At 39.6% G+C, this 24,218-nt stretch overlaps 1 protein-coding gene across 3 annotated transcripts in view; it reads right to left on the bottom strand.

Annotated features, from left to right (window-relative positions):
• PPP2R3B (protein phosphatase 2 regulatory subunit B''beta) overlaps positions 1-24,218 on the bottom strand; it is an 80,292-nt gene that overhangs the window by 51,858 nt on the left and 4,216 nt on the right. The window lies entirely within an intron of this gene.

The raw sequence follows: 24,218 nt of genomic DNA, 5'->3' as shown, positions 1-24,218 counted from the left end.
CAAGACAGCTTTTTAGGATCCAAATGCCATCTATAAAACATTTTATAAAAATTTTGTCTTAAATTTTGGGCTTGAGTAAATTTTACATTTCTAACCCAAATTACCTCCCATACATCCAATGGGATCGGTTCTTGAATATTTTGAGCCCACTTTACCATGCAGTCTTTCACTAATTCCATTTCTGAATCCAATTCTATTAAAGCATTATAAATTCTCTTTATATGCGCTCGAGTTTGATCTTTAATCTGTTTTACCAAATTTTCATCCATCAGTGTCAATCCAACCTTCTGATCTAACTTCCACCTAGCTTGCAGTTGAGTATACTGGAACCAAGACTGTACAATATTTTCTTGTTTTAACTCAGCTAACGACCTTAATTGCCAATCATTCCCTACCAATCTAAGTAACTGCTTATAAGAAATCATATCCAAGTTCATACCCATAGATGCACCCTCTATTGCAGACATGTCAAACACAAGGCCCGGGGGCCAGATGCGGCCTGCAAAGTGATTTCATGCGGCCCACGAAGCCATCCTGGAAACAGTGAGAAAACGGCCCCCGCTGCCTTGGCCCTGGCCCAGAGACCCTCCTTCTGCCAGAGACCCTCAGATCTGTCCCACTCCTGCCCAGGCCCCAATAGGCACCCTTGATGCCAACGATGTAGAGCTGGCCACGCCCACCCAGTAGGCCATACGCACTTTAGCCACGCCCACCCAGTAGGCCACGCCCACCCTGGCCATACCCACCTGGCCCCCTGAGGGCAACCGCAATGCTGATGCGGCCCTCCATGAAATTGAGTTTGACACCCCTGCTCTATTGTGTGTCCAGGAATCCCCCAAATTGGTATTTTATAATTCAACTTATAATAATACTTTTTCCAAACACGCAATAAAGCACTTCTTAAAATATGAGATTTAAAAGCCTTGTCAACTTTATTATCATAAATCAAATCTGCATGCCACCCATATAATAAGTCCCATCCCTCAAGATGAAGTATACTTTCATTTGTTGAATTAAGCCAATCACTAACCAGTGTTAAAACCACCGCATCATAATATAATTTCAAATTAGGCACCTTAAATCCTCCTATTTTTATTGGGTGTTATTACAGATTGTGATACTAAAGAAATTAACTTGATGTTGAATTTGATAACAGCTGCAAGGTTATTGGTAGGGCAATACTGGAAGGATTGCCCGCCTACTATAGAGGAATGGACGCTTAAAGTGTCAAATTTAGCAGAAATGGCTAAGATTTCTGCTTATTTGAAGGATCATTCACAAGAAAGATACATTTCGGTTTGGAGAAGATGGATAGATTATATCCAGAAAAAATATGGGACTAAAAAGTTCCATTTAGCTTAAGAGTAAATTTTAGATTGTTATAATTTATTATACTGGATTTTTTTTTCTTTTTTATTATTAGTTTTAATTATACGGTATTATTATTGTATTAGTATAAGTTGGATACTTAGGCATATACATAGAATGAAGGCTATTGCTAAGCACATTGGTTTGTGCTTAAATTGTAAGCCGCCCTGAGTCTTCGGAGAAGGGCAGGATATAAATGGGATTAAAATAAATAAATAAATAAATAAATACTTTTAGATTGTTTGTAATTATGTTATAGGCGGGTTAAAGTGCATTATGTATTTGGTTATTTATATAGTTGGTTAATGTTAGTTAGATTTATTTATTTTATTTAATTGGATTTATATACCGCCCTTTCCCGCAGGACTCAGGGCGGTTTACAGGGTATTTAAAACAAGAAATACAAAAGTTAAAAACAATTAAAAATAATTACAACAGTCCCTGAAAAAGTAAAAAACCCCAATTAAAATTAAAATTAAAATTCTCAGCCTGGGCCAGAGAGCTCGAAGAGCCAGGTCTTCAGGTCCCGGCGGAATGAACGGAGGTCGGGGGCAGTCCTAAGCTCCACGGGCAGCTGGTTCCAGAGGGCAGGCGCACCCACTGAGAAGGCCCTCCCTCTGGGTGTTACCCGCCGGCAATCTTTTACCGGCGGCACCCTGAGAAGTCCCTCCCTGTGGGAGCGCACTGGACGAAGGGAACTTGATGCCGGCAGCAGGTCTTCCCTCAGATATCAGGTGTTCCCTCAGATTATGTTTATTATATATTTGTAACCCTGTAATCAGCTTTGGGAAGTGGGGGAGGGGGAGGGGGGGTTTAGGGGTGGGTTGGGATGGGATAATATTGTAACTTTTTTTTATTGAAAAGTTTTATCATACATTTTATCTTTAACAATCCCCCCTCCCCCTCCCCTATCCCTCCCTCCCTACCCCTCCCCCCCTCCCCTCCCCCCCCCCCCCGACTTCCCAGAGCTAAGTACAAGGTATAAAAAACAAAAAAAAAACAATCATAAACATCCATATGCTAACAACCATAAACTCTAAAATCTATCTCTCTCTAGCTCATATAGGATAACTACAAACACTATTAATATAAAATATATAAAAAAAGAGAAAAAAAAAGAGAAAAGAAAGGAAGACTTATTCAAATGCTACATGAAACTTTTTAGTCCCATATTTATTCTGGATATACTCGATCCATTTTCTCCACTCCATAATATAACGTTCTTGCGAGTGATCTTTCAAATAAGCCGATATCTTTGCCATCTCTGCCAGGTCAGAAACCTTTAAGGTCCATTCTTCTATAGTCGGCAGTTCCTCCTTCTTCCAATACTGACCTATTAAGAGTCTTGCTGCCGTAATTAAATTCAGCATCAACTTAGTGTCCACAACTGTAACATCTGTAATTATTCCCAACAAAAAAAGTTGCGGACAAAACTTTATCCTTTGCTTAAAAATCTTCTGCATATTCCACCAAATTTTTATCCAAAAAGCCTTAACCTATTTACAAGTCCACCATATATGAATATATGTTGCATCTTCTTCACCACACCTCCAGCATTTAGGCTGATAGTTCGGATACATACTTGCAAGCTTTTTAGGATCTAAATGCCATCTGTAAAACATTTTATAAAAGTTCTCTCTTAAATTTTGAGCTTGTGTGAATTTTACGTTCCTCACCCAAATCCTTTCCCACGTGTCCATTGTAATAACTTCTTGGATGTTTTGGGCCCATTTAATCATACAATCTTTAACAAGTTCTGTTTCTGAGTCAATTTCTATCAAAGCAAGATATATCCGTTTAATATGTGCTGGACCCTGATTTCTGATTTGCTTTATCAGATTTTCATCAGTCATTGTAAAACCAGTTTTCTGATCTTCTTTCCACCTGGCCCGTAGCTGAGTATATTGAAACCAAGTTTGGACAATCTTCTCATCTCACAAGAGGCTGTATGGTTTCAGACACCAAACATTTCTTTCCAAACTTAAAATCTCCTTATACGTAGTCACATCATGTTTAAAACCAACATTTATATTTTCTATTGCGTGTTTTGGGATTGCCCACAATGGTATCTTGCAATCTAACTTATGTCTATACTTCTTCCAAACTCTCAACAATGCCTGTCTTAAAATATGCACTCTAAACACATTATCTACCTTATCATACAACAAATATGCGTGCCAGCCAAACAACAAGTCGTGGCCCTCAAGATTTAATAATCTCTCTTGTGTCAAATTAAGTCAATCACTTATTCCTGCTAACGCAGCAGCTTCATAATATAATTTAAAATTGGGCATTTTAAGACCACCTCTTTCACGCGTATCCTGCCTACCACTAATAAACCCCGTTTGGTCCCCATGAGTCACCTGTTGCAGAACCCTCATCAGTCTATTAGCCAACACCTTAGCAAATATCTTATAGTCTGTATTTAAAAGTGATATCGGTCTGTAATTTTTAACTTGAGTAGCATCTTGGTCTTCCTTCGGAATCAAAGAAATAAAAGCAGTTTTCCAAGACGGAGGCACCTTTCCCCCCTTCTGAATTTTCTGGAACAGTTCCTTTAACGGTTTTATCATCTCTAATTGTAAATTTTTGTAATAAGCCGCAGTCAAACCATCCGTACCTGGCGCTTTATCCACCTTCAATTCCTTAATTGCTATAAGAATTTCTTCTTCTGTTATCAATTGGTTAATCCCGTCTTTTTGTACTTGCGTAAGGACCGGGATGCTAGCATTCTCCAAATATACATCAATATCTTTTTCATTAATCTTCTCCTTAGCATATAATTTAGAATAAAAATCCACAAAAGCTTCCTTAATAAGATCCTGTTGAAACACAACCCTTCCCTTATGCTCAATTTTATCTATATTAGAAGCCCTTTGCTTTTTCCTCAGTCTATAAGCTAGCCATCTACCTGGCTTATTAGCATTGCAAAAGGTGTTGTGCCTGGCAAACCGCAAATTGGTTGCCACTTGGTCAGCCATTAATTTATCAAATTGTCCTCTTAATAACTTAATAACCTCCTTAGTCTTCACATCCGCTGGATTCAAAATCAAAACCTTTTCTTTTTCGTTAATTTCATTCTCCAAATCTTTCCTCCTGGCTTCCAAAGTACGTCTGTGTTTATTATTCATATATATCAACACCCCTCTCATATAGGCCTTGCTAGCATCCCAAACCATGTCCATAGAAGTATCCTTATTCATATTAATTTCAAAAAAATCCTTCAACCGCTGTTTACATTCTTTCACATTTCTCTGATTTCTAAACAAATTCTCATTTACGCGCCACGAGCGCCTATCTCTATTCTCCTTATTAATCTCTAGCCAAACTGGGCTGTGATCAGAAATAGTTCTTGCACATATCTTCACCTTCTTAATCCTAGAAAAAAAGTCATTAGTCAGCAAAATAAAATCGATCCTGGAAAAAGATTGATGTCTGTCAGAAAAAAAAGTATAATCCTTTTCATGCAAATGTATATCACGCCAAATATCTCGCAGTTCCAAATCATCCTTCATTTCAAAAAAGGATTTAGGCAGTCTAGCAAGACTTGGAACGCGCTTAAAAGAACCAGCCTTGTCCATCTGTACATCCAAAACACCATTCCAGTCCCCCATAAAAATAAACGATTTATAATCCAACTGAGTAAGCTTTGTGTGAAGTAAACTAAAAAAATCAGCTTGTTGTTGATTAGGAGCATATAATCCAACTAAAAGCGTCTTTTTACCTTCTAACAGCAACTCTATCATAACGTATCTTCCATGCTTATCTGCTTCAATTAAGTCCGCTGTTAAAGCACTTTTAATATAAACAACCACTCCATTTTTCTTATTCATTGCAGAAGCAACAAATTGCGTGCCCAACCTTGAGTTCGATAAATACTTTTGGTCCATGACCCTAATATGCGTTTCTTGCAAACATATAACATCTATCTTGAATTGTTTTAAATATTGAAAAACTTTCTTCCTCTTCTGTGGTGAATTTAGTCCATTAACGTTCCAAGTTAAAAATTTAGTCGCCATGCATGTCATCCCAAAGCTGTTGGAGCACATCTTTAATAGGCCCACTATCCCCTTTGGGCCGTGCTCCTCCCACTGCTTGGCTGTAAGTACGTTTTGAAAGTTCCATAAACTTCTGCTGATCTTGTTCTTTTATTTTTTTTGCTCGTTTTAAAGCGGCACGCGTCACCCTCTGCTCTCCAGGATCAGCCAAGGAAGTTATAGCTTGATCCCCTCCAGCACCATTCTCCTCTGTCTGTCCAGCTTCAGCCTCTTGAGGTTTTCCTTCTCCAGATCCCTTTGCAGCTTCCAGAAGTGATAGTGGGGTTGCTTTTAAAACATTATTGAAAAAATCACGCGCCTGTGTCACAGTAACCAGACGGTACCTTTTGCCTTCATGCATCACCACCAATCCAACTGGAATCTCCCATCTGAACCTTATATCACGTTGTTTGAGTTCCTGCACAAGAAATGCAAAGTCCTTCCTTCTCCTTAAAATCTTTGGAGGAATTTCTTTTAAAACCAAAACTTCTTGGTCAGCAATCACAACTTTAGTATCATAGGCAGCTTGAATAACTTCATCTCTAGTTTCCCTCTTTGCAAAATAAACCACCACATCTCTAGGTAGCTTTCTCTGTCTAGCAATCCATGAATTTACACGAAACACTTTATCCATGCATCCCTTTATTTCAGATGCTGGCTGACCCAATACTGCTTCCAGAGCCTCAGAAATCAGCTGCTTTATGTCTTCCTTAATATTTTCTTTTAAGCCTCTGATTCTAACAGCATACTGCATCTGATGATATTGAACAAGACTCAGTTCTCTGTCCATTTTGTCTCTTAAATCTTCATTCTCCAGTACCTTTACTTCTAATATGGCATTCTTTTGAGTCAGGTCTTCCACTTTTTCATCCAGATCTTGCACACATTCAGCCACACTATGCACTGTAGACAAAATGTCTACCCTCATCGCACTGAACTTCTCTTCCATCCTCTCTTCTATTCTCTCCTCCAATTTCTCCAATTTCTCCTCCACCTTTGCCAATTTATCACCCAGTGATTCCAAAATTACCTGGGCTTGTTTTTCAAGAGCATCTTGTAAATCCTTCGATGTCAATGCAGCAGGAGGAAGCAAAGCTTGCAACGATGTCTGTTGCACCGGGGAAGTTCCAGCACTCCGAAGAGTTTTTGAGGGAGGTTTAGCCGCCATCTTTTTACTTTCACTTGTTGCGCACTTTCACTTTAAGTTTATAAAGTCCATTAAGCTAGAGAGTAAAAATAAAAGTCCTCTTCACCTTATCCTCCTGTACCGCTCTGCCTGCTCCTTTTATTCCATGGTCTTTCCTTCTGGCAGGGGTGGTCGCAAACGCCTGGCTCCGCTCCAAAAATCCTGGAGCAGAGACGCTGAACAGCTGGGAGCAACCCAGGCTACGGGGGAGTTCAATCCTTCAGCCGCCCAAGCTTTAAGCTCAGGCGGCCCCAGAGAACTCAACCCCTACCTGGGGCCTCACCCCCTCCTCTTCTCCCGAGGAGGGGGCTTCCAATCCACCCGAACAGCTGATCGGCGCTGTTTCGGGTGAAAACAACACAGCTGAGCCGCGGGCAGCCCGAAAAGGCTGTCTCCGGCGCCGCGCCGCCACCGGAAGTCCCGATAATATTGTAACTTTTATAAAACTTTTCAATAAAAAAAAAGAGCCACCACACACAGACCAATCCTGGACATGGGCTTCAAATGTTGTATTCCTTGTCAAGCCGCTCCTGAACAACAAACGTCAGAAGCGTCTTACCTGGGCTAAAGAAAAATAGACCTGGTCTGTTGCTCAGTGGTCCAAAGTCCTCTTTTCTGATGGGAGCAACTTCTGCATCTCATTTGGAAACCAAGGACCCAGAGTCTGGAGGAAGAATGAAGAGGCACACACTGCAAGATGCTTGAAGTCCAGTGTGAAGTTTCCACAGTCTGTGTTGATTCGGGGAGCCATGTCATCTGCTGGTGTTGGTCCACTGTGCTTCATTAAGTCCAGGGTCAACTCAGCCGTCTACCAGGAGATTTTGGAGCACTTCATGCTTCCTTCCGCAGACGAGCTTTATGGGGATGCTGACTTCATTTTCCAGCAGGACGTGGCACCTGCCCACACTGCCAAAAGCATCAAAACCTGGTTTAATGACCGTGGGATTACTGTGCTTGATTGGCCTGACCTGAACCCCATAGAGAATCTATGGGGCATTGCCAAGAGAAAGATGAGAGACATGAGACCGAACAATGCAGAAGAGCTGAAGGCCGCTATTGAAGCATCCTGGTCTTCCATAACACCTCAGCAGTGCCACAGGCTGATAGCTTCCATGCCATACCGCATTGAGGCAGTAATTGCTGCAAAAGAGGCCCAAACCAAGTACTGAGTACATATGCATGCTTATACTTTTCAGAGGTCCGATATTGTTCTATGTACACTCCTTGTTTTATTGATTGTATGTAATATTCTAATTTTCTGAGATTGTGGATTTGGGGTATTCATGAGCTGTAAGCCATAATCATCACAATTATGACAAATCATGGCTTGAACTATCTTGCTTTGCATGTAATGAGTCTATCTCATATCTTAGTTTCCCCTTTCAAGTTGCATTACTGAAATAAATGAACTTTTGCACGATATTCTAATTTTTCGAGTTTCACCTGTATAACCATATGAGAGAAGAAGTGAGACACAGTCATTTATTAATTTTCTGTCTGGCATTCAAACCAGGAAGTAGTTGGGGGTTGAGGAGTTCCCTCTGTTTTTTTAAACTTTTAAAACTCGTTTTTAATTCTGTCTTTAGCTTTGTTGTTTCCTGTCTCTTTTATGTCTATAAATTTGATACATTAAAAAAATTGACATAAGCAGTGTCTTACAAAAACTGTGCATATATTCTTTCAATAGAGAACTGACATATTTGGAAGTTTAACAAACATTTTTTCTTACTGCTTTTATTTTACAATTATTGCAATTCTTTCTTTTGCCATGAGAGCAGCAAAACCCCTCACTAAGACTTACTCATAAAAATTATTACTTTTTTGTTGAAAAGTTTTTCAATACATTTTAACAACCCCTCCCCCCCACCCCCTACCCAACCCTTCCCAACCCTCCCCCCTCCCCGTCCCCGACTTCCCAGAGCTAAATACAAGGTATAAAAGTAAAAACAATCATAAACTACCATATGCTAACAACAATAAGCTATTAAGTCTATCGCACTCTAGCTCATATAAAAAATACTAATATCACATCAAAACCTATGCAAATGCTAAATGAAACTTTTTGGTCCCATATTTGTTCTGGATGTAATCAATCCATTTTTTCCACTCCGTAATATAACGTTGTTGCGAATGGTCTTTCAAGTAAGCCAATATCTTTGCCATTTCCGCCAGGTCAGAAACTTTTAAAGTCCATTCTTCTATAGTCGGCAGTTCCTCCTTCTTCCAATATTGACCTACTAAAAGTCTTGCTGCCGTAATTAAGTTCAACATCAACTTAGTGTCCACAACAGTAGTATCAGTAATTATACCCAGTAAAAACAATTGCGGACAAAACTTTATCCTTTTCTTAAATATCTTCTGCATATTCAACCAAATTTTAATCCAGAAAGCTTTAACCTTTTTACAGGTCCACCATATATGAAAATACGTTGCATCTTCACCACCACATCTCCAACATTTAGGTTTATAGTTCGGATACATACTTGCAAGCTTTTTAGGATCTAAATGCCACCTATAAAACATTTTATAAAAGTTCTCTTAAGTTTTGAGCTTGCGTAAATTTTACGTTCCTCACCCAGATCTTTTCCCAAGTATCCATTGTGATAACTTCTTGAATATTCTGAGCCCACTTTATCATACAATCTTTAACAAGTTCTGTTTCTGAGTCAATTTCTATCAATGCAAGATATATCCGTTTGATATGTGCTGGACCCTGATTTCTAATTTGCTTTACCAGATTTTCATCAGTCATAAAAAACCAATTTTCTGATCTTCTTTCCACCTGGCCCGTAATTGCCCATATTGAAACCAGGTTTGAACAATCTTCTCTTCTCGTAGAAAATTATACAGCTTCAAACACCATACGTTCCTCTCCAATCTTAGGATTTCCTTATATGTAATCACATCATGTTTGAACCCAACATTTATGTTTTCTATTGCGTGTTTCGGTATTGCCCATAAAGGTATCTTGTAATTTAACTTATGTCTATACTTTTTCCAAACTCTCAACAAAGCATGTCTTAAAATATGCACCTTAAACACATTATCTACCTTCTTATCATACAATAAATATGCATGCCAGCCAAATAATGTCGTGGCCTTCAAGATTTAATAATCTCCTTTGTGTTAAATTAATCCAGTCACTTATCGCTGACAACGCAGCAGCTTCATAATATAATTTAAAATTGGGCATTTTAAGACCACCTCTTTCACGCGTATCCTGCATAATCTTAAATTTAACTCGTGGCCTTTTCCCTGCCCATACAAATTTATTGATACCCTTTTGCCATTCCTCCAAATTTGAGTCTTTTTTAAGAATAGGTATCATTTGAAATAAAAATAGAAATTTAGGTAAAACATTCATTTTCACTGCTGCAATTCTTCCCAGTAGAGACAACTGCAATTTTTCCCAGCTCTCCAATTCTTTTTGAATTTTTCCCCATAACTTTTCATAATTATTTTTATATAACTTTGTATTTGAGGGTGACAAATACACCCCCAAATATTTAACCCTTTTAACAATCTCAAATCCAGTTAACCCTTCTAAAAGGGCCTTTTGCAATACTGTCATGTTTTTAGCCAATATTTTAGTTTTTTGTATATTAACCTTGAATCCAGAAACCTTCCCATATTGCATTATTATCTCCATCAGGTCGACAACAGAATTTTCTGGCTGAGTCACCGTAACAACCAGATCGTCTGCAAACGCCCTCAATCTATAATCCTGATCTCTTATTTGAATTCCCTTAATTTTTTCCGAATTCCGTATTTTAATCAATAATATCTCCAATGTTAAAACAAATAATAAAGGTGATAACGGACACCCTTGCCTTGTGCCCTTTTCAATATTACATACTTCAGTCAAACTGTTATTTACTATTATTCGGGCTGTTTGTTTTTGATATAATGCCCTAATTGGTTGTAAAAATTTATCCCCAAAATTCATTTTATCTAATACTTTCATCAAAAATTGCCAATCCAGTTGATCAAAGGCTTTTTCGGCATCCAGAAAGATCAGCGCCGCAGGGATCTGGTTGTTCCTTTCCAAAAATTCCAACAAGTCTACTATATGCCTCACATTATTTTTCATTTGTCTGCCACTAATAAACCTAGTTTGATCACCATGAATTATCTGTTGCAATACCTTCATCAATCTGTTAGCTAAAACCTTAGCAAATATCTTGTAGTCCGTATTCAAAAGTGATATTGGTCTGTAATTTCTTACTTGAGTGACATCCTGATCTTCCTTAGGAATCAGAGAAATAAAAGCAGTTCTCCAAGACGGAGGCACCCCTCCTCCCCTTTGAATTGTCTGAAACAATTCCCTTAATGGCTTTATCATCTCCAATTGTAAGTTTTTATAATACACCACAGTCAATCCATCCGTGCCTGGCGCTTTATCCACCTTCAATTGTTTAATTGCTAGAAGAATTTCTTCTTGTTATCAATTGATTAATCTCTTTCTTTTGTTCTTGTGTGAGAACCGGGATATTAGCATTCCTCAAATATACATCAATATCTGCTTCATTAATCTTATCTTTAGCATATAATTTAGAATAAAAGTCCACAAAAGCTTCCTTAATAAGATCCTGTTGATACACAACCTTACCCTTATGTTCTATTTTATCTATATTAGAAGCCCTTTGCTTCTTCCTTAACATGTAAGCTAACCATCTACCTGGTTTATTGGCATTGCAAAAAGTATTATGCCTAACAAAACATAAGTTAGTTGTCACCTGATCAGCCATCAACTTGTCAAACTGTCCTCTTAACAAATTAATAACCTCTTTAATCTTCACGTCCGATGGATTCAAAATTAGGGCCTTTTCTTTTTCCCTAATTTCATTCTCTAATTCTTTCCTCCTCAATTCCAAATTACGTCTGTATTTGTTGTTCATATATATTAACACCCCTCTCATATAAGCTTTGCTAGCATCCCAAACCATGTCCATAGAAGTACCCTTATTCATGTTAGTTTCAAAGAAAACCTTCATCTGTTTTTTACATTCTTCCACATTTCCCTGATTTCTAAACAGGTTCTCATTTAGACGCCAAGAGCGCCTATCTCTATTGTCCTTATCAATCTCTAACCAGACTGGACTATGATCAAACATAGTTCTTGGACAAATCTTTATCTTCTTGATCCTGGAAAAAAATCATTAGTTGTTAATATAAAGTCAATCCTGGAAAAATATTGATGTCTATCCGAAAAAAAAGTATAATCCTTTTCTTGTAAATGTCTTTCTCTCCAAATGTCTCGCAACTCCAAATCATCCTTCATCTCAAAAAAAGATTTAGGCAATCTAGCGTGACTTGGGGTACGCCTAAAAGAACTACACTTGTCCAGTTGTACATCCAAGACCCCATTTCAATCTCCCATAAAAATAAAAGATTTATAATCCAACTGAGTGATCTTGCTGTGTAATGAACTATAAAAATCAGCTTGTTGTTGATTAGGAGCATACAGTCCAACCAAAAGCGTTTTTTTGCCTTCTAGCAACAAATCTATTATAACATATCTTCCTTGTTTGTCTGCTTCTATTAACTCCGCTGTCATAGTATTCTTGACATAACCACTCCATTCTTCTTATTCATTGCAGAAGCAATAAATTGTGTACCCAACCTAGAGTTCAATAAGTACTTTTGGTCCATAGCCCTAATATGTGTTTCTTGCAAGCAAATAACATCAGTCTTAAATTGTTTTAAATATTGAAAAATTTTCTTTCTCTTCTGTGGTGAGTTTAAGCCATTGACATTCCAAGTTAAAAACTTAGTCGCCATCCTTAGCGACCCGAAGCTTCTGGAGCGCATCTTCCAGGAGTCCCTTAACTTCCTTAGGCCGCGCCCCTCCCACAGCTTCGCTATAGGTACGCTTTGGGGGTTCCACAACTTTCTGCTGGTCCTGTTCTTGCTCTCGTCTCGCTCGTCTCAAAGCAGCACGCGTCATCCTCTGGTCTCTGGCATCTTCCGATGAAACTGTAATTTGATCCACTCCTGTAGCTTTCTCATCTGCCTGCGTTGTTCCTTCAGCGTCTTGAGGCTTTCCCTCGCCATTCTTCTTTGTAGATTCCAAAAGTGGTAAGGGGATTGCTTTTAAAACATTGCTATAAAAATCACGTGCCTGCATCACTGTGATAAGACGATGTCTCGTGCCTTCATGCATCACCACCATACCCACTGGTATCTCCCATCTAAACTTGATATCACGTCTCCTAAGTTCCTGTGCCAAAAAAGCAAAGTCTTTCCTTCTCTTTAAAATTCTTGGAGGGATCTCTTTTAGAACCAAAACTTCTTGTTCAGCAACCACAAGCTTAGTATTATAAGAAACTTGGATGACTTCATTCCTAATTGCTCTCTTTGTAAAATAAACAACCACATCTCTAGGTAACTTCCTTTGCCTTGCAATCCATGAATTCACATGAAAGATTTTATCTATGTTTCCCACGATTTCAGCTGCTGACTGTCCCAGTACCCCTTCCAAAGCCTCAGAGACTATTTGCTTCAAATCTTCTTTAGGATTCTCTTTTAAGCCTCTGATCCTGATAGCAAACTCCATCTCATGGTACTGGACCAAGGTCAAGTCGCTGTCAATTTTATCCACCACATTTTCAGTCTCTAACATTTTTGCTTCTAATCTGGAATTATTTTGACTGAGATCTTCCACTCTTTCGTCCAAGCGTTCAATACATAAAGCCATACCTTGAAGTGCAAGCAAGATTTCTGCCCTCATTTCTGTGAAGTTCTCCTCCAGCTTTTCATCCATAACTTCAGCTAACTTTTCTGGCAGCTTGTCATCCAGCTTTTCATCTATAATATCTGCTATTTGTTGTGAGTGCTTTTACAAAGCATCCTGCAAGTCTTTAACTGTCAATGTTGGAGCAGGTGCAGGAGGCAGTTAATCTTGCAACGAGGACTGCTGCACCGGGGAAGCCCCCGCACTCCTGAGAACTTTGGAAGATTTAGCCGCCATTTCCCCCCACTTTTACTTGCTATGCACTTTCACTTTCAGAGTCTATAAAATCCGTTGAGCTAAAGAACAAAAATCCACTTTCACCTTGATCTCCTGTATCGCTCTGCCTGCATCTTCGCACACCAAAAATCCTTTCCTGCTGGCAGGGGTGGTTGCTAACGCTTTGTTCTGCTCCCAAAAGCCCGGAGCAGAAACGCTGTGCAGCCCGGAGCAAACCCAGGCTTTGGGGGGGGGCTCGATCCTTCAGCCGCCCGAACTTTAAGCTCAGGTGGCCCCGGAGAGCTCAATCCCTACCTGGGTACTCACCCCCTCCTCTTTTCCCGAGGAGGGGGCTTCCGAACCACCGAAACAGCTGATCGGCGGTTTTCGGCGGTTCTACAAAGCCGCGGAGCGGACAGCCTAGAAATGGCTGTCTTCAGCGTCGCGTCGCCACCGGAAGTCCTCCCTCATAAAAATTATTGATATCATAACCAACCCACTGTTCATGATATGCACTAAATCAACCTGTGGGACATGCCAAGTAACAAATAAATGGAAGAAGCTTGTTGTCCTCTACTCATACAGTACAAGGCATTTTAATGTTTATACAAGATATAATTATCTAATAGCTTTTGCTGGGCTCCTGTGTGGTATATTACTACATTTAGATTCTTCAGTAATCACCTTCATTAGTCTTTTTATTCTTCATGCTATGAAGAACAAAGTTAATGAGCAAAGATGTTCTACAATTATTACAATTATTATCTAGAGGCATTTGATCCTTTTCTCTTCCTTGAAAACAATGATTGACATACATTATAATTTTGTAAAAAAATCCAATAGCCAACAAAATTATAGAGTTCAAAGGGACATGAGGAGTCATCAAATTCAGCTTCCTGCATACTGCAGTATTCATTACATCTTTCCCAATTGATGACTATGCAGCCTCTGAAAACCTCTGGTGAAAGGAAAGAAACCACTCCATGGGGTAGCTTATTCCATAGATTGATAACTGTTACTGTCAAGAAATTGTTCATTATATGTAATCTGTACTTACATGCTTCTGTACAAGCTATATGACAGAAAAAAATCAAATCATGTAGTAAAATATAAATAACCAGATGGTGAGATATCAAGTATTAAATTTGTTACCTGCATTCATCTAATAAATGAAGACTTTCTAGACTGCTCAGGCAAGTAAGATCAGACAAAGATTGTACTTTTCCTTTTCAGAGCACAATTTTTTATTAATTATAATGCTTCCTGCAGCAGGTGGATTAGAAATGCCACTATTAATGGCCATAATCTTTCAGAATAAAAATCAACAATGACATTATTTTTCTTAACATAATTCTTATGTCATGGTTCCGGCAGATGAAACTCTTCAAAAGAACTTTGAGGCATTGTTTACCTTAAAGAATCTTTTTTTTATTGAAAAGTTTTAGAATACATTTTATATTTAACAATCCCCCCCTCCCTCCACCCACCCCTACCTAACCCTCCCTATCCCTCCCCCCCATTCCCCCCTCCCCCCCGACTTCCCAGAGCTAAGTACAAGGTATAAAAACAAAGAACAATCATAAACATCCATATGCTAACAACAATAAACTATTAAGTCTATCGCACTCTAGCTCATATGAAATGACTACAAGTAATACTAATATTACATAAAAAAGGAAAAAAAGGAAAAGAAAACTTATTCAAATGCTAGGTGAAACTTTTTAGTCCCATATTTGTTCTGGATATAATCAATCCACTTTTTCCACTCCATAATATAACGTTCTTGTGAATGATCTTTCAAATAAGCCGAAATCTTTGCCATTTCCGCCAGGTCAGAAACCTTTAGAGTCCATTCTTCTATAGTCGGCAGTTCCTCCTTCTTCCAATATTGACCTATTAAGAGTCTTGCTGCTGTGATTAAATTCAACATCAATTTAATGTTCACAACAGTAGCATCTGTAATTATGCCCAACAAAAACAATTGCGGACAAAACTTTATCCTTTGCTTGAAGATCTTCTGCATATTCCACCAAATTTTTATCCAAAAAGCCTTAACCTTTTTGCAGGTCCACCATATATGAAAATACGTTGCATCTTCGCCACCACATCTCCAACATTTAGGTTGATAGTTCGGATACATACTTGCAAGCTTTTTAGGATCTAAATGCCATCTATAAAACATTTTATAATGTTAATCTAGAAAGATTAACGCCGCAGGGATCTGGTTGTTCCTTTCCAAAAACTCCACCACATCAACTATATGCCTCACATTATTTTTCATTTGTCTACCACTAATAAACCCAGTTTGATCCCCATGAATCATCTGTTGCAAAACCCTCATCAATCTATTAGGTAAAACCTTAGCAAATATCTTGTAGTCTGTATTTAAAAGTGATATTGGTCTGTAGTTTCTTACTTGGGTGACATCCTGATCTTCCTCGGAATCAAGGAAATAAAAGCAGTTCTCCAAGACGGAGGCACCCTTCCCCCCCCTCTGAATTGTCTGAAACAATTCCCTTAATGGCTTCATCAGCTCCAATTGTAGATTTTTGTAATAGACCGCAGTCAGTCCGTCCGTGCCTGGCGCTTTGTCCACCTTCAATTGCTTAATTGCTAAAAGAATTTCTTCTTCCGTTATCAATTGATTAATCTCTTCCTTTTGTTCTTGTGTAAGAACCGGGATGCTAGCATTCTTCAAATATACATCAATATCTGTTTCATTAATCTTATCCTTAACATATAATTTGGAATAAAAGTCCACAAAGGCTTCCTTAATACAACCTTGCCTTTATGTTCAATTTTATCTATGTTAGAAGCCCTTTGTTTTTTCCTTAACCTGTAGGCTAACCACCTACCTGGTTAATTGGCATTGCAAAAAGTATTATGCCTAACAAAACGTAAGTTAGTTGCCACCTGATCAGCCATCAACTTATGAAATTGTCCTCTTAGCAATTTAATAACCTCTTTAATCTTCCCATCCGATGGATTCAAAGTTAGGGCCTTTTCTTTTTCCCTAATTTCATTCTCCAATTCTTTCCTCCTAACTTCCAAATTACGTCTGTATTTATTATTCATATATATTAACACCCCTCTCATATAGGTTTTGCTAGCATCCCAAACTATGTCCATAGAAGTATCCTTGTTCATATTAATTTCAAAAAAGTCCTTCATCTGCTTTTTGCATTCTTCCACATTTCTCTGATTTCTAAACAAATTCTCATTTACGCGCCAGGAGCGCCTATCTCTATTGTCCTTGTTGATCTCTAACCAGACTGGACTATGGTCAGATATAGTTCTTGCACAAATCTTTATCTTCTTAATCCTAGAAAAAAAATCATTAGTCAGTAATATAAAATCAATCCTAGAAAAAGATTGGTGTCTATCAGAAATAAAAGTATAATCCTTTTCATGTAAATGTGTTTCTCGCCAAATGTCTCGCAGTTCCAGATCATCCTTCATTTCAAAAAAAGATTTAGGCAATCTAGCATGACTCGGGGCATGCTTAAAAAAACCAGATTTGTCCAGCTGTACATCCAGGACACCATTCCAATCTCCCATAAAAATAAAAGATTTATAATCCAACTGGGTAATATTTGTATGTAGTGAACTATAAAAGTCAGCTTGTTGTTGATTAGGAGCATATAGTCCAACTAAAAGCGTTTTTTTGCCTTCTAACAGCAAATCTATCATAACATATATTCCTTGTTTATCTACTTCAATTAGTTCCGCTGTCAGAGTATTCTTAACATAAATAACCACTCCATTTTTCTTACTCATTCCAGAAGCAATAAATTGCGTACCCAACCTTGAATTCAACAAGTACTTTTGGTCCATAACCCTAATATGCATTTCTTGCAAGCAGATAACATCAGTCTTAAATTGTTTTAAATATTGAAAAACTTTCTTTCTCTTCTGTGGTTCCTAACATTCCAGGTTAGGAACTTAGTCGCCATTCTTGGCATCCCGAAGCTTCTGGAGCACATCTGCCAGGACCCCTTTAACTTCCTTAGGCCGCGCCCCTCCCACAGATTCGCTATAGGTACGCTTTGGAGGTTCCATAACTTTCTGCTGATCTTGCTCTTGTCTCACTCATCTTAAGGCGGCACGCGTCATCCTCTGCTCTCTAGCAGCTGCCGATGAAACTGTAATTTGATCCCCTCCAGTACCATTCTCCTCTGTCTGCATTCCTTCAGCATCTTGAGGCTTTCCCTCGCCATTTCCCTTTACAGATTCCAAAAGTGGTGGAGGGGTTGCTTTTAAAACTTTACTGTAAAAATCACGTGCCTGAGTCACTGTGACCAAACAGTGTCTCTTGCCTTCATGCATCACCACCATGCCCACTGGAATCTGCCATCTAAACTTGATGTCACATTTCTTAAGTTCCTGTGCCAAAAAGGCAAAATCTTTCCTTCTCCTTAAAATTTTTGGAGGAATCTCTTTTAAAACCAAAGCTTCTTGCTCAGCAACCACAAGCTTAGTATCATAAGCAACTTGGATAACTTCATCCCTAATTGCTCTCTTTGTAAAGTAAACCACCACATCTCTAGGTAACTTCCTCTGTCTTGCAATCCATGAGTTCACACGAAAGATTTTGTCTATACTTCCCTCAATTTCAGCTGCTAACTGACCCAGTACCACTTCCAAAGCCTCAGAGACCAACTGCTTTAAATCTTCTTTAGGATTCTCTTTTAAGGCTCTAATTCTGACAGCAAACTCCATCTGATGGTACTGGACAAGGGTCAAGTCTCCATCCATTTCATCCATTATATTTTCATTCTCTAATACTTTTGCTTCTAATATGGAATTCTTTGGAATTCTTTTGATCCTCCATTTTTTCATCCAAACATTGAACATATACGGCCACACCTTCAATTGCAGGCAAGATGTCTGCCCTCATTGCTCTAAACTTCTCTTCCATCTTCTCCTCCAGTTTCTCCTCCAGCTTTTCCATCTTTTCATCCATCATATCTGACATTAATTGTGAATGCTTTTCGAAGGCATCCTGTAAATCCTTAAGCGTCAATGCCGGAGCAGGTGCACGAGGAAGCAAAGCTTGCAACGAGGTCTGTTGCACCGGGGAAGCCCCCGCACTCCGGAGAACTTTGGAAGTTTTAGTCACCATCTTCCCCCACTTTCACTTACTGTGCACTTTCACTTTGAAGCCATAAAGTCCATTGAACTAGAGAGTAAAAGTCCACTTCACCTTGACCTCCTGTACCGGTCTGCCTGCGTCTTCACACTCAAGAGTCTTTCTTTCTGGCAGGGGTGGTTGGTAACGCTTGGCTCTGCTCCAAAAAACACGGAGCAGAGGCGCTACGCAGCCCAGAGCAAACCCAGGCTTCGGGGGGGCTCGATCCTTCAGCCGCCCTAACTTAAAGCTCAGGTGGCCCCGGAGAGCTCAACCCCTACCTGGGGCCTCACCCCCTCCTCTTCTCACGGGGAGGGGGCTTCCGAATCACCAAAACAGCTGATCGGCGCTGTTTTCAGCAATTCAACAAAGCCGCGGAGCGGACAGCCCGGAGATGGCTGTCTTCAGCGTCGCGTCGCCACCGGAAGTCCACCTTAAAGAATCTTTTATCAAGAAACAATGTATCGGCACTACATTTTGTTGTTGTTGTTAGTTGCGAAGTCGTGTCCGACCCATTGCTGGGTCTGTGTTTCTTTAAGAGCCTTGTATAAAGGAGAAGGCTCCGCAAATGTGTTCTGTCTCTTCTGTTTCCTGCTGTAACTGTGGTGTGTTGGAACCTGCTGTATTAACACATATATGTATATTGTTCATGGTATATGATATTGTAGATAGTGTAAAATAGACCACCATTTAATATTTTTGTTGTTAGCTGTGAAGTCCTATCCGACCTATCGCGACCCTATGGACAACGTTCCTCCAGGCCTTCCTGTCCTCTACCATCTTCTGGAGTCCATTTAAGCTCACGCCTACTGCTTCAGTGACTCCATCCAGCCACCTCATTCTCTGTCGTCCCCTTCTTCTAGTGCTCTCAATCTTTCCCAGCATTAGGCTCTTCTCCAGTGAGTCCTTCCTTCTCATTAGGTTGCCAAAGTATTTGAGTTTTAGCTTCAGGATCTGGCCTTCTAAAGAGCAGTCAGGGTTGATCTCCTCTAGGACTGACCGGTTTGATCGCCTTGCAGTCCAAGGGACTCGCAGGAGTCTTCTCCAGCACCATAGTTCAAAGGCTTCAATTCTTTGGCGCTCAGCCTTTCTTATGGTCCAACTTTCACTGCCATACATTGCAACTGGGAAGACCATAGCCTTGACTATACGCACTTTTGTTGACAGGGTGATGTCTCTGCTTTTCAGTGTGCTGTCTAGATTTGCCATGGCTTTCCTCCCGAGGAGCAAGCGTCTTTTAATTTCTTGGCTACAGTCCCTATCTGCAGTAATCTTGGAACCCAGGAAAATAAAATCTGTCACTACCTCCATTTCTTCCACATCTATTTGCCAGGAATTGAGAGAGCCAGATGTCATGATCTTGGTTTTCTTAATCTTTAGTTTCAACCCAGGTTTTGCACTCTCCTTCTTCACTCGCAACAAGAGGCTCTTTAGTTCCTCTTCACTTTCTGCCATTAGAGTGGTATCATCTCCATATCTTAGGTTGTTGATGTTTCTTCCGGCAATCTTAATTCCAACTTTTGATTCATCAAGCCCTGTCTTTCTCATGATGTGCTCTGCATATAAGTTAAATAGGCAAGGTGACAGTATACAGCCTTGCCGGACTCCTTTCCCAATTTTGAACCAATCAGTGGTTCCGTGTCCAGTTCTCACTGTTGCTTCTTGGCCCGCATATAGGTTTCTCAAGAGACAAATAAGATGGTCTGGTACGCCCATCTCTTTAAGGACTTGCCACAGTTTGTTATGATCCACACAATCAAAGGTTTAGCATAGTCAATGAAGCAGAAGTAGATGTTTTTCTGGAACTCTCTAGCTTTCTCCATGATCCAGCGTATGTTAGCAATTTGGTCTCTAGTTCCTCTGCTTCTTCGAAATCCTGCCTGTACTTCTGGTAGTTCTCGATCCACATACTGCTGGAGTCTAGCTTGTAGGATTTTAAGCATAACTTTACTAGCATGTGAAATGAGTGCAATGGTGCGATAGTTTGAACATTCTTTGGCACTGCCTTTCTTTGGAATTGGAATGTAAACTGATCTTTTCCAATCCTGTGGCCACTGTTGAGTTTTCCAAATTTGCTGGCAAATTGAGTGTAGCACTTTTACTGCATCGTCTTTTAAGATTTTGAATAGCTCAGCTGGAATACTGTCACCTCCACTAGCTTTGTTGTTGCTCAGCTTTTCTAAGGCCCACTTCACTTCACATTCTAGGATGTCTGGCTCGAGGTCAGTGACCACCTCATTGTGATTATCAGGGATGTTAAGCTCATTCTCGTATAGTTCTTCTGTGTAATTTTGCCACCTCTTCTTAATCTCTTCAGCCTCTGTTAGGTCCCTGCCATTTTGGTCCTTTATCATGCCCATTTTTGCATGAAACGTTCCTTTCATCTCTCCAATTTTGTTGAAAAGATCTCTGGTCCTCCCTATTCTATTGTTTTCTTCTATTTCTTTGCATTGTTCATTTAAGAAGGCATTCTTATCTCTTCTAGCTATTCTTTGAAATTCTGCATTTAATTGGGCATATCTTTCTTTTTCTCCCTTGCCTTTCGCTTCCCTCCTTTCCTCAGCTATTTGCAAAGCTTCCTCAGACAGCCATTTTGCTTTCTTGCATTTCTTTTTCTTTGGGATGGTTTTGGTTGCTACCTGTTGTACAATGTTGCGAACCTCTGTCCATAGTTCTTCAGGCACTCTGTCTATCAGATCTAATTCCTTAAATCTATTTGTCACCTCTACTGTATATTGAACAGGGATATGATTTAATTCATACCTGACTGGCCTAGCGCTTTTCCCTACTTTCTTTAATTTAAGCCTAAACTTTGCAACAAGCTCATGGTCTGAGCCACAGTCAGCTCCTGCTCTTGTTTTTGCTGACTGTATAGAACTTCTCCATCTTTGGCTGCAGAGCATATAGTCAATCTGATTTCTGTGTTGACTGTCTGGTGATGTCCATGTGTAAAGCTGTCTCTTGGTTTGTTGGAAAAGAGTGTTTGCTATGACCATCGTATTCTCTTGACAAAATTCTATCAGCCTGTGCCCTGCTTCATTTTGTACTCCAAGGCCAAACTTGCCTGTTATTCCAGTTATCTTTTGGCTTCCTACTTTAGCATTCCAATCCCCCATGATGATAAGAACATCATTTTTGGTGTTAGTTTTATAAGGTGCTATAGGGCTTCATAGAACCGGTTAATTTCATCCTCTTCAGCACCGGTGGTTGGGGCATAGACCTGGACTACTGTGATATTGAATGGTTTGCCTTGGATTCGAACTGAGATCATTCTGTCATTTTGAGGATTGTATCCCAGTATTGCTTTTCCTACTCTTTTATTGACTATGAAGGCTACTCCATTTCTTCTGAGGGATTCTTGACCGCAGTAGTATACCTGATGGTCATCTGAATTAAATTCACCCATTCCTGTCCATTTTAGTTCGCTGATACCTAAGATGTCGATGTTTAGTCTTGTCATCTCTTGTTTGACCACGTCCAGCTTTCCTTGATTCATGGATCTTACATTCCAGGTTCCTATGGAGAAAAAATCTTTACAGCATCGGACTTTCCTTTCACCACCAGACACATCCACAGCTGAGCGTCCTTTCAGCTTTGGCCCAGTCGCTTCATTCTTTCTGGCGCTACTAGTACTAGCCCTCTGCTCTTCCCCAGTAGCATATTGGATGCCTTCTGACCTGAGGGGCTCATCTTCCAGCATCATATCGTTTTGCCTTTTGGAACTGTCCATAGGGTTTTCATGGCAAAGATACTGGAGTGGGTTGCCATTTCCTTCTCCAGTGGATCACGTTTTGTCAGAACTCTCTGCTATGACCTGTCCGTCTTGGGTGGCCCTGCATGGCATAGCTCATAGCTTCATTGAATTACGCAAGCCCCTTCGGCACGATAAGGCAGTAATCCATGAAGGGGTCTGCACTACATAAAGTCAAAAACTGAATTCCCCTCCCCTGGGCACAAAGTAGCGAAGCATAATTCCCTCCTCCAATTAACAGTCATAAATCACATTCCCCGATTAGCTTGAAGCACGGGCTTCAGTCTGACTCAGCTTCCCAGCATGTATGAGTCTCATCTTGAGCACGAGTGGAGGGGCCAGGTTCTTCATCAGATTGTAAGTCCTGGATCTCATCAGAGCCTTCCTCCGACTCTGATGGCTCCCCAAGCCCCTCCTTCTCCTCCTCTGATTCTCCAGACTCAGTTGCTGGGATCACAGGCTGGCACAGAATCACAACATGTTATGACTAACTGGACTCTCATCCACATCCCCCCTCCCAGCATAACTAACTCTAAAAGTGAAAGAGAAAAATGGCTGCATTTCCATCTGTTGTCAAAGCAAGGACATCCGATGTTAGCAGCATTGACATCTTAACCTATTCATTACGGCTGGGTTCAAGCCCCAGATTTCAGCTTGCCAATATTTAAACTCTATGCTAACTCACTGATTTTCACCACTAGCTTCTTCATAAACTCCTATAGTTGTCCTGAAACTAGCACTATACAAAGTGCCATTAATCATGATGCAATATGTAAATTTTATTTTACCTTGCATTAAAGTTTAAACTGTTCTTGATATTTCATCATCAAAATGTATTCTTAATATATCATGAATATAACATTTATATGCATGCACTTACTTAGATGACTATAAATTTACTGTGGATGTAGTCTGTACAGAATTTCCAAAGTTATCCTTGAAGGAGTTAATACAATGCCTTTGTGGAAAAAGGCAACACAAAGGTAATGGAAATTTAGACATCCCATCTAATATTATAAATATTTATATTATATATATTATTACTATCATTCAGTTTTACCACACCTGCATTTGAATAACATTACATAGTCAAGCTTGAGAACTGCAGCTTATGAAAGTAAAATAATTCATATCCTAAACCAGAAGACAAGTTAGTTATTAAATAATATTCTTTCTACTGTAAGAAAAAATAGTCAAGGTTGTAAAATTAGTCCAGATTCTGCAGTTTAAAAAGCATTTACCTATACAGGGGTAGGCAACCTTGGCATGGCTGGCTCAGGAATTCTGGGAGTTGAAGTCCATGAGTCATAAAAGAGCCAAGGCTGCCTACCCCTGACCTATATGAATGGAAGATATGCTAATAAGTAAAAGAATGTAATTTAAATAACTTCTTTAAACAGAAGATACTAATGAATCAGTTTTAATTTTCTGTACTATCAATGTTGCCTGAAATGCTATTCATTGGAGACAGAAAAGAAGGAAAGAAACATTAAGACCTGAAGCAAACTAATATGCATTAAAACTACAAAATTAAATTTTAGGATATAACTATCCTATTAGGACTTGGGTTTGGCTAGTCTAAAGAAAAGAAGAAACAGGGGTGACATGATAGCAGTATTCCAGTATTTGAGAGGCTGCCACAAAGAAGAGGGGTCAAATTATTCTCCAAAGCACCAGAGGGCAGGACAAGAAACAATGGTTGGAAACTGATCAGAAGAGAAGCAACCTGGAATTAAGGAGAAAGTTCCTAACAGTGAGGACAATTAACCAGCTAACAGCTTGCCTTCAGAAATAGTGGG

The sequence above is a fragment of the Vipera ursinii genome, assembly GCF_947247035.1.
Source record: "Vipera ursinii genome assembly, chromosome: 4".
NCBI classification, from domain to species: Eukaryota; Metazoa; Chordata; class Lepidosauria; order Squamata; family Viperidae; genus Vipera; species Vipera ursinii.
The sequence above is the reverse complement of the archived record's forward strand: the minus strand, read 5'-3'. Positions and strand labels throughout refer to the sequence as shown.